At 45.3% G+C, this 11,429-nt stretch overlaps 1 long non-coding RNA gene across 4 annotated transcripts; it reads left to right on the forward strand.

Moving 5' to 3' along the window:
- Positions 1-86: 86 nt before the first annotated feature.
- On the forward strand, positions 87-11,186 carry LOC109283157 (uncharacterized). Of its 4 annotated transcripts, none has more exons than XR_009461503.1 (5): positions 87-221; positions 2,662-2,906; positions 3,063-3,113; positions 3,723-3,887; positions 10,738-11,186. It is a non-coding gene; the product is annotated as an uncharacterized LOC109283157 (long non-coding RNA). The 4 variants fall into 4 exon arrangements; XR_009461505.1 differs by having other exon boundaries at positions 90-221; positions 3,776-3,887; XR_009461502.1 differs by having other exon boundaries at positions 93-221; positions 2,662-2,793.
- The last annotated feature ends 243 nt before the right edge of the window (positions 11,187-11,429 follow it).

Below are 11,429 nucleotides of genomic sequence, written 5' to 3' on the forward strand. Positions count from 1 at the left end.
GTTGCACACAAAGCTTAATGTGTGACAGCTGTTGCATGGGAGAGAGTTGCGAGTGTGTGAGGAGGCACCATAGTGGTTATGTAAGTAGTATTTAAGGTGATTGTAAGCCAGTGAGTAGGTCCATCTAGCTGTATGGATCAGCGCGTGATTGAGGAGAGACTTCTTGAGCTAAGTCCTGAGTCCAGCATAGGAGACCACCATTAGCAAGATCACCTGGAAGGGTAAAGTATTACCCACCTTGAATTTGGGGCTCTGAGTTCCTGAGGAGGTAGAAAAGCTGGAAGCTCCAAAAGGGAAAAGGGAGCGATGTATATACAGGGTCTTCATAAAGTCCTTGTGCACTTTAAACTTTAATAACTTAGGTTGTACACAAGGACTTTATGAAGACCTTTATATCCCTATAACTTGCTACGTCTTGTTGTTTTAACCCTGCCTTTTACAATATAGTCTTGTTGTCTGAATTCATCTAAGTCTCTTGTGTGTTTCCTAATTAATATAATTGTGTTAAGTGGGACCAGGCCTCAGGTCAATACTTAAAGAAAGTGCTTCCAAAGTCTACCTTTATGACTGTGATTTTGCAGTGATGATTAACAACCCACAGTTTTGGTTAATTAAGAGAACCATGGTTCAACAGTTGGCTATATGGCAGGTTGAGAAAAGTTAAGAAAATTGTCAGTTGGACAACAGGGAAATTTTGTAAACATCATAGTGTTAAAATGCATTTTCTGATTTTTTTTCTCTACAAATTTCCCCCCAAAAAACTCTACACAAGAACGAGTTACAGAATATGTGAAGTCTTACCAGGATCAGCTTCTTTCTGTGGAAGTTGGGAAAGAGTGTTTTCAGAGTTAAGCTCACAACTGGAAGCTTACTTCAACTTTACCTTGAGAGCAGGGATGCCAAAGATATGGACAGCAGTGTAATTTCAGCCAGCCTGCAGGACTCCTGGAAAACCTGAAAATCTGGGGGCAGGACAAGGCTAAATCTAGGATGTGAAAGATAGAAGATGCATTTTGGTTGGAAGAGAGGGGGCAGGAAAGAAAAAAGGCTGCATTATTCCACGTATCACCACTGCTACTGCTCACTCTGCCACTGGGAGTGGATCTGGATGTGACCCATGAGGATCCCTACTGTCCAGATCCAGCCCAGGGGGCTGGCAAGTTTAACAGCCTGTAACACAGGCTGTCCCTTTAAAGCAGAATGAGCCCAGCAAGGGAGCACTGCAGGCCAGGTGGGGTGCAGGAGCTGCAAGTCTCCATGGCTACAGGGCAATTAAGCCAATTAATAAGTACCTGCAGGCAGCCCAGGCAGTCTGCTGACAGCAAGGGGGAAGGGCCCTGGGAGAATATAAACCTGAGGCTTGGTATAGCAGGATAGTTTCTCCCTGGCAGCTGTAAGGGAAGGAGCTCCTGTCCAGGAGAGCTACCTGGGGATGCCAGGCTTCCTGCTATGCTGCCTGCAGGAACAGTGAAGATCAGGGAATTCACAAGGAACCCAGGGCTGGAAGATATACTAGCTGGGAGATGAGGAAAGTTTTCCCTTTTAAAGGGGAAGAGGGCTGTTTCCCCTTTGTGTTTCTGTTATAGCCCAGAGGCTTATGTCAATGTTGTATTTGTAGTGGTGGTTTGGGTTGGGACTAGGGGTTGTATACAGAAGTCCCATTAGTGTCTGAGGGGCATGTGGTTACCATGACTGTTGAGCCTGGAGAGGGGCAGAGTTTCAGGCTACAGGGCCAGACAGGGGCCTGGTGCCCAAGAGCGGTGCAGCCACACAGGGCCTGGCAGATAGGGGCCAGGGGCCCAGTGTCTGAAAGGGCTAACCAGAGCTAGTGCTTCAAAGCCAAGTGTAATACACTGGGCCTGGGCTAGAAGGCCTAGCTAGACTAAAGAGGAGAAGGCCAAAGCCTCAAGAGGAAAACAACAATACAATAACACCCATGAGGCATAGGGCCTAGTGTAGGAGAGGAGTGGAGTCATGCAATTCGTCATCAAGGCTGTAGGTACCCTGCAGGGCACAGTTGACCAGAGATGCCCAGCAAGGGGCCTGGGAGCAGTAGAGACAAGTGGGATGCTGAGGAACCCCATTGGGGGGTCCAGTTGGATTGAAGCCACATTAAGTCCTGTGGGCAGCTTCATTATTATTATTATTATTATTATTATTACTATTATTCTTATTATTATTATATTTCCATCAATGCGTAGTGAGTAAGAAGGGAAGATACCTTAGTGGGGGGACTGGGGCATGGTTGTGTGGCCACCAGGGGGTGTCACAGCCATCCCTGGTACCCCAATGTGTGACACAGCCCTACTCTAGAATTACTACCAGAGAACTTGTAGAGATTGGGTGAGGTCCCTGATGACTAGAAAAGGGAAAATACTGTGCCCATCTTTAAGAAAGATAATCCTATCTTTTTAGTATGAATAATCATCATCACCACCACTTTCTAAATAGAATAAGCAAATAAAATTTGAAAGGCTGATTTTAAAGAATGCATAGATAATCACAAAAAGTTATTTGACTGGTGGGTAACAAGAAGGGTTTCTACAAGTTTCTTAGCAACAAGAGGAAGGTCAGGGAAAGTGTGGTCCTTGTAATTTTCTGTGTGTATCTTTAGCATACCTAGATTTTATGACATGGGCTATGCTGTCTTCTGTCTTACAGATCGACAGTTTTTCCTCAAGCTGAACTACCAGAACCACCAAAACTTCTCACCTGCTACAACTCTGAGAACACTAAGTATTATCAGGGGATGTTAATGTCCAGCTCAGTGGTGTGTGGTTGTCCCAGCACTTGGTGTGTACATATGGGGCTCTGCCTCCTCTATACCCCACCTAGCACCAACCCGATGGTTTAACATGAAATGTGCCTCCTCTGGCCTTTACTATTCTTCTGTGGTATGGTCAGAGGTATTTTACTTTTTATATCCTGTCTTACTTCCTGACACAGTCTCATTCACAGTAATCCCACAATAAGGAGGATTGGAGATGCAGCTGCCTCAACTCCTGCTCTTTACTCAGTTTTTCTTCACCAGTCTTTTGTCTCTTTTTGTCTTTCATGTCCAGTGGAACTCCAGCCTGATTTGCTGCCACTCAGATCCCACCAGCCTCGCTCGGGTGAGTTGTATGACTCTTCTGAGTGATGTCTCAGTGCCAGCCTTTCTGTCTCAGGTCGCCACCAATTGCCCCTTCCAGGACACGAATTCTCCCCACATTGTTCTGGCTCCTGCCAGGAAACTGCTTCCAGTTCTGGGGTAGGAACGATGCATTGTGGCTTAAAATTTCCTGCTGGAGCTGAGCCAGCTAACTGGCATTGGCACATGCACACAAAGCGTGCCCATGCTGGGGGCGGTCTTTCCTTGATTTCCAGTGCTCACACCAGTGCTGACTGCAGCAGGGCTCACAGTTTCACTTCCAGTAAGTCTGGAAGCATTGCAGCCATGCCGGCCCTGCTACAGTCTCTTACTGAATGGGAGTGGCAATGTAGTGACAGAGGATGTGGAAAAGGCTGAAGTACTCAATGCATTTTTTACCTCAGTCTTCAGAGGTAAGGTCAGCTCCCAGACTACTGCACTGGCCAGCACAGTTTGGGGAGAAGGTAAAAGAACAGGTTGTGTGGACTATTTAGAAAAGCTGGACATACAATGCATCCGAGGGTGCTGAGGAAGTTGGCTGCTGTGATTGAAGAGTCACTGGCTTTTATCTTTGATAACTCATGGTGCTTAGGGGAGGTCCTGGATGATTGGAAAAAGGCAGACATAGTGTCCATCTTTAAAAAGGGGAAGAAGGAGGATCCAGGAAACTACAGACCAGTCAGCCTTACCTCAGTCCCTGGAAAAAATCATGGAGCAGGTCCTCAAGGAATCCATCTTGAAGCACCTGGAAGAGAAGGTAATTAGGAACAGTCAGCATGGATTCACCGAGGGCAAGTCATGCCTGACCAACCTGGTCGCCTTCAGTGATGAGATAACTAGCTCTGTGGATATGGGGAAAGCAGTGGACATAATATATCCTGACATTAACAAGTCTTTTGATATCGTCTCTCACAGCATTCTTACAAGCAAGCTGAGGAAGTATGGGTTGGATGAATGGACTGTAAAGTGGATAGAAAGCTCCTTGGATTGTTGGGCTCAATGGGTAGTAATCAATGGTTCAATGTCTAGTTGGCAGCCAGTATCAAGTAGAGTACCCCAGGAGTTGGTCCTGGGGCCAGTTTTGTTCAATATCTTCATTAACAATTTGGAAGATGGGATTGATTGTGCCCTTAGCAAGTCTGTGGATGACAGCAAGCTGCGAGGTATAGTAGATGCACTGGATGGTATGACTCGGGTTCAGAGTTCACCTATACAAATTGGAGGATTGTGCTAAAAGAAATCTTATGAGGTTTAACAAGGAGAAGTGCTAGGTCCTACACTTAGGACAGAAGAATCCAATGTACCAGGACAGGCTGGGGACTGACTAAGTAAGCATCAGTTCTACAGAAAAGGACCTGGGGGTTACAGTGGACAATACGCTGGATATGAGTCAGTAGTGTGCACTTCTTGCCAAGAAGGCTAATAGCATATTGGGCTGCACTAGTAGGAGTGTTGCCAGCAGCATGAAGGAAATAATTATTCTTCACATATAATTATCTACATCTGGACACAGTACTCCAGATGTGGCCTCACCAGTGCATAACAATTATGCACAAAGTGCATAATTATAATAATGTGGAGAATGTGAATAATAATAATGTGGAAATTATGATAAATACAATAATCTGGAGTATGGTGTCCACTTTTGGGCTCCCCACTATAGAAAGGATGTGGACAATTGGAGAGAGTCAAGCAGAGAGCATCAAAAATATTTAGGGGGCTGGGACACACGAATTATGAGGAAAGGCTGAGTGAACTGGGTTTAATTAGTTTGGAGAAGAGAAGACTGAGCGGTGATTTGATAGCAGCCTTTAAATACCTGAAGGGGGGTTCCAAAGAGGAGGGAGCTGGACTGTTCTCAGGCAGAACAATGAGCAATGGTCACAAGTTGCAGCAAGAGAAGTTTAGGCTGGATATTAGTGTAAAACCCACACATACTTGGCTTGTGTATGGTAAAATGTATGCTTTTGGTTGTTGTGTATTGTGGTTTGTATGTGTGTGTGTTCATGTGCTTTGGTTTGTTTTTGTTTTTTTATGTGGGCAAGATAGCCCCTGTTCTGGCCATGTGCTCTGTATATGAAAAGCTGGGGCCTGTATCTGAGCAAAAGATGCAAAATGCTCTAGGCCCGTGGGTCAGAGAAAGCAGAAGATTCTCCAGGTATATTGAGTAAAACAGAGGCTGGAGCATGGCACTCCCTTATTGGACAAGGCTTTGGTGATGTCCCACCAGGTATATAAGAACAACTCAACTAAGGTTTTCTTTTTCTCCTGGGACTGCTAAGAGCTGCACAGCTGAATTGGGAGCCAGAAAAACTGCTTCCTATTGGTGGGGGGTAGTGTCTTCTTTTCCCCCTCTCCCCCTGCTTTCATTGGAGATGTGAGCAAAAGCTATGTGAAGGGAATGCCTCAGGTATAGAAAGAGAAAGTCTGTCTTGGAGTTTGAGACCCCTATTTCCTCCCTCTTTCTCCCCCCCCCCCCCCACCCCTCTTTTTTTTTTTTTTTTTAGTAGGATAATACCATGGGATTATTAATCCCTGGAGCAAACTAATCATGGAAATGGAGTCCTGTACCTGTCCTGGTAGTCTTTCTGGCAGTTTTGGCCACACAGGCCTTGATTGGGGCAATACCATGCGGGTATTACTCCCTGCAGCAGAGTAACCAGGAATGAAGTCCTGGCAGCTACTGGCCACATGGGCCTGGACCCCTCTGCTTTGTAACTGTAGTGTCTCAGCATAGTTGTATATCTGAGACTGGATGCCCAGGCTGCAGCCATAGGCCTGGGCCCTCTTAGCTATTTCACAGCTACTGCACTTCCACCTAGCTGTGTGGCTGAACCCCAGCCATATGTTTGGCTGGCAGATTTGCACCAGAGCGAAGCCTGGCATGGCTTGAGCCAGGGTGAGACATGGCACTTCTTGTTGTTGATCCAGACCTCAGTGCACTATAGGCCTGGCTGGCTTTTGCTGCTCAGTTCAGGCCCAGTGAGACAGGCCTGGGCTTCTTATGCCTTTCGTAGTTTATGTCCCAACCAAGTGGTATGGTTGGGTGCTAGTTGTAGTTCAGGTCCAAGCCAAGATAGGCCTGACCTTTCCTTTGAGTTATTTTGTAGTTTTCTGCCTAGCAGAGCTGGGATTGGGACTAGAAATTTTGGGGTGCAGTATGCTGATGAAAGCCACAGTTAACCCCTCAAAGCCACCACATGGAAGTGGAGGTCAGCGCTCTACCTCTTCTCCAGGAACAATGTATCTCCTTGCAACACAGAAGGACCCACACTCTTGAGCAGCTCCTCACAGTGCAGTGAACCTAAAGAGCAGCTCATAGGACTCTGCTGTGAGCCCCTCTCTAGCCCATTGTTGATGGGCAGGTATAGGGGTGCAGGCCCCTTGAGTTACCCTTTGGGGAGTCACTAGCTCCAGATTGTCTGGGCATGGGTGAAGCCTCCCCAAGCTATAGACTTTGCTTTGTAGTTAATATGTTTTTAAATTATATTTAGTGTTTTCTTTTGGTTTTTTTAATTTTTATTCTTTATAATAAATTTGTTTTTGTGTTTACACTGCTTGCAAGGAGAGGGTCTTGTTTATATGGGATACCCCAGCAAATTTAGTGTTCCCAGACTTCTGGGTGTGGGCTCAAGTCAATGGCATAATTTATGGGGTACCCCAAAATGTGAAGTCGGCCCTTCTTGCTGCCAACTGGTGCGCAGCAGAAGGGTTACATGAGGAGAAACTTCCTCACTAGGAGGGTTGTGAAGCATTAGAACAAGCTACCTAGAAAGGTGGTAGAATCTCCATCCTTGGAGGTTTTAAGCCCTGCCTCAACAAAGTCCTGGATGCATAGGTGATGCAAAGGGGGAGCATGGAGGGGCATGTGCTCCACCCTGAGATTGGCCTTTGCTGGCTGGGGAGTGGGGATGCCGAGTGAAGTGCTGGCTGATGTCCCCCCTGAGATTAGTGCCAGCCAGCACTGAGAAGCACTGGTGGCACTGAGAGGAGTTTTTTCACCAGCACTGTGATTGGCCGCTGTGGGGACCCTACCCCTGGTCAGTGATCAGCCACTGGTGCCCCCACCCCCAGACTCTGGAGGCACCAGTTGCCCATGCCTGGCTGGAATGGTCTAGTTGAAGATGGCCCTACTTTGAGCAGAGAGTCAGACTAGTTGACTTCCTGAGGTCCCTTCTAACCCTGATTTTTCCATGATTCTGCAGTGGAATTTTTGTTTTGGCAAAAATAGAAGTTTTAAAGCGGCATGGATAGTGCTTAAAAAGTGTATGGAGAGATAGGATAAGTATAAGGCTTTTTCATTCCTTACAGATATGACATAGGCATAGACATTGGTATAGACAGAGTTTCTCTAGAAAGAACTAGGTTAGTACAGGGTATGTCCAACAAACTTTTAATATGCTTTGTGTTCTATAAGCTTTACTGTGAGATGGGGACAACTTGAACAAGTTCAAAATTCAGTCTGAGTAAAACATCTTCCACTTACCAGATTTAGTTTTGCAAAGAACATGATTAAGTTTACAAACTAGTCAGGGGGGACCAGTAGGCATTGGGAGAGTCCCTGTTCCCCCTGAGCACTCCTAGGAGTGACAAGAAATAATGGTCATGAGCTGGCAGAGGGTAGATTCAGGCTAGATATCAGGAGGTGCTACTTCACAGTTAGGGCGACTAGGATCTGGAACCAACTTCCAAGAGAAGTGGTGCTGGCTCCTACCTTGGAGGTTTTTAAGAGGAGGCTGGATGAACACCTTGCCAGGGTCATTTGACTCCAGTACTCTTTCTTGCCATGGCAGGGGGTCGGACTTGATGATCTGCTCAGGTCCCTTCCGACCCTACCAACTATGAAACTATGATGTATTTAGCTGCAGTTTTGGAGCAAAATTCTTCTCAGGTACTTTTGGTAGTTCATGTCTGCAACACTACCTGCACGTGAGCCATTGCCATCCATATATCATTGCATGTAGCAGAAACAATGCCCAGGGGTTTCTTGGGTCCATATATCTTTACTTTGGTGGGATCAGGACAGGGGCATGAGATTATGCTGAGAAAGTTTCTGTTTCTTGGAAACCCTAGATACCTAAACAATCCTGAAGAGTGTCAGCAGATGTATTTGGTGTGGCCTACGCCGCAGATGCCTTGGTGTGTGGAAAGATCACACACCCCTAGCTGGTCGATTGCTGGCAAATCTCTTCCACCCACTGCAGCTATGCTGCCAGTAGAGGGCTTCTGAGAGCTTTGCTTCTGTCATTCACGGGCATAATGTTGTTTGCTGAGTGCTGCTGAGAAGCTAGATTTGTCAAACAGATCTCAGAAAAGGGTTTTTTTCCCTTACTGTTTAAGCAGCCACCATGCACCCTAGATTTAAAATATCAGTGTTTAAATTAATTTTGCTTTGGTTTTGCATGTATTTGGAGCCCAGTTTTATCCTTTGATTATGTCTCTTCCCATTATTTCATTGTTGCCCCAGATCTGGTGTAATGCATTGTGTAAAAGATGGGTAATATGACCTAATAGATTTCCCCCCCACACTTCACTGTGGTACTACAGAGATTACAAGCACCACAGTACATGCATAGAAGCTTTAGTTTTGGCATTTTACTCTAGCACGCAACTTAACACTGGGTGTTCCAGAGCACATTCAATTTCCAAATAAATATTTTCCAGAAAATAAATTAAACCCTTCTCCTTTGCTTCCCATCTGGGATACAGCAATGTTTACAAAATTACTCTGTACACAATACATTTGAATGAATAGATGAGACTTTGCAACTTCAAGTGCATTAGAATATTTGTTTAACAGTACAAATATTAACAGCAGTTATGAAGTTCAGCCTCTGGATCAATCTCAGAGTATCACAGCCAGCCAGCAGAAGCAAGGTTGCAATTGTTGTGTTCAACTTTATAAGATGGAAAAGATTCCAACCATCATATCTCGCATACTTAAAGAAGTTAGCTTTTTTTTTTACTTCCTTTTAATGAATATGCAACAAGGGAAACCTTGAATAGTTTTTTATGAAATTACAGTGAAAATTAAATTTCATGCATACATGAGAATTTTAAAAACCTAAATGCTTTAACTTTGAGTCAATGAAGGTGCAATATCTAAAAATATCAATATATAAATATCTCTGCCTTAGCTCTGCTGAGTAGTTTTTAAAAACCCTTAAATGATACTTACTATTCAAGAATTAAAAATTGAAAACCTTTTATAAAATAAAACTATTTATGTGGGCTGACAGCCAGCAGGTCATGCCTGCATAAAACTCAGCTGATGTGTACAACAGCGGCATCTTCTCATCACAGCAAGTTCCATAACTAATATCTGTCACGTGTGGTTTATTTTTCTTTCTCCTGTAGAACTCCCCCTGTGCTAGGCATTGTAGAATCACACAGAAAAAAACAGCATACCTGTTCTCAAGAGAACAGTATACCTATTCTCAAGAGAAGTAGATACCTAAGAAATAGGACATCTCTTCTTAAACACTGCGGTGAAAACTCCAGATAAACCTTCATTATCTTTTGGGTTTCATTTTACCAAGATGTGATGAGCATTATGAACCAGCATTATCCTACAGAAGGTAGCGGGTACATTGCTTGTGGAGGTGCTGTTTTCTAGCTTCAGTACTTGGGTGGGTTTCAGCCAGTGGTCTTTAGTGTCAAAGTCAGTACTATGATTCTTCTATACCTTGTCTTTATCTGAGAGCTAATCAGCCATGATAGTCTGAAATCAGGCAGAAGGCAGGATGTGCAATGCCTTGGAGATGAACTGCTTTAGGGATGCATAAGCTTTCACAGGCAACAGCCAAATTTATCAGATACTGAGTAGGTATTGCATACCTAACTTATGCCTTTCTGAAGTAGTTAGTTTCTAAAAGTACCATCCTGCCCTATCTGTACTGCAGGTAGACAAGGCCAAAGTGAAGTATGTAAGTGTGCCCGCCTGGTCTCAAGAATATGCTCATGTGCCACTTTGGCACATGTGCCTGCTGTTGGACACTGTGTGAGTTCTGGTGGCCCCTGGAGGGGTCCTCGGTCACCCCGGGGAAAGCCCAGAAAATCTCCTGCCATGACTTTGATTGTACCCTCAGTGGTGGGTTCCCCTGTTGAGGACTCCCTCAGATTGGCCACAACCCTTGGTGGGTATCCCCTTCCATACGCCAACCTCCAGGATGGGCCACTTGGTCTTGGTGCAGCTTGCCCTCTGGTGCCATCAATCCCCACTCTTCTCGTTAACTGGGCTATAGATGACTTCTCTCCATCACTGTACGCTTGGGACACTTAAGCTGCCCTGGTCTTTTGACATGTCTTTAATGTCTATCCAACTGTTTGGCATGGTTCCTAGGCTGCTCCTGTTCTTGAAGCATTGCCTGTGCTCTGGCACTCATCTCAGGGCCTCTCCGTGCCATCCCTGGCAAAGAGGCAAAAGGAACAAACATACAAACCAAAAAAAAAAAGGAACTTTGACAATAGGCTAAAGGGGGAGAGTCGCAGCCCATTCCCACTCACAAACCCAATGTCAGTGGCTCCAGTAGTCCCCCAATGTTGCTTGTGGACCTGCGGAGGACCTCTCCTGCACTCCTGACACCTTGTCCCTCATTTTACACCAGAGCTTTTTGTGTCCGGCGTGGGACGCACCCTCACCATCTGCTGCCTGCATTGCTTCCCGTGTCTTTCCCGGTGCCGGCTTTTATTCCAACCATGCGGTGTCCTGGAATGATGTCCTCCACCTGTGCTAGCTCCAGCTGGAAATAAGGGCAGCTCACAAACCTCATGGGCGTTTCCTGTTGGCATGGCTCATCCATCTCCCCATGGCCTGAAATTGGAAAGTTTGTCCTGGTTTCAGGGCTTTTCTTGTAGGGGCAGGTCACCCCCATCCCCAGTCCTACTGCAGGGAGGGTCTCCTGTCCCCAGATGCCTGGTACAGTGAGATTGGACAAAAGTTCCCCACTCTGTCTTCTATCACTTGAGCCCCAGAGAGCCAGCCAGCATCTGACTTTTGATGTTCATTTGGATTACAGGGATCCAAACTCAATAAATTATTTCTCATTACACTGAATTTGATTTGCACCTGTTTTTTTCTGTGTTAAGTCATTATTGTATCTTGTTCTTTACAAGCCCATAGTTTACTCCATTTCATGGATGGCTGCTACAAGGGCAAAAAAGAAAGAGTTACTTAAACATAGATAATTGCTTTGCTTTTAAGCTGCTATAGTATATTTATGTTATTCCCTGGTGTCATAACCCAATGATTTTAAGTGCCTCGGCACGATGAAATTTTCCCGCCACATGAGAGTCTCTG

Source organism: Alligator mississippiensis, chromosome 4, assembly GCF_030867095.1.
Source record: "Alligator mississippiensis isolate rAllMis1 chromosome 4, rAllMis1, whole genome shotgun sequence".
In the NCBI taxonomy this organism is placed as follows: domain Eukaryota; kingdom Metazoa; phylum Chordata; order Crocodylia; family Alligatoridae; genus Alligator; species Alligator mississippiensis.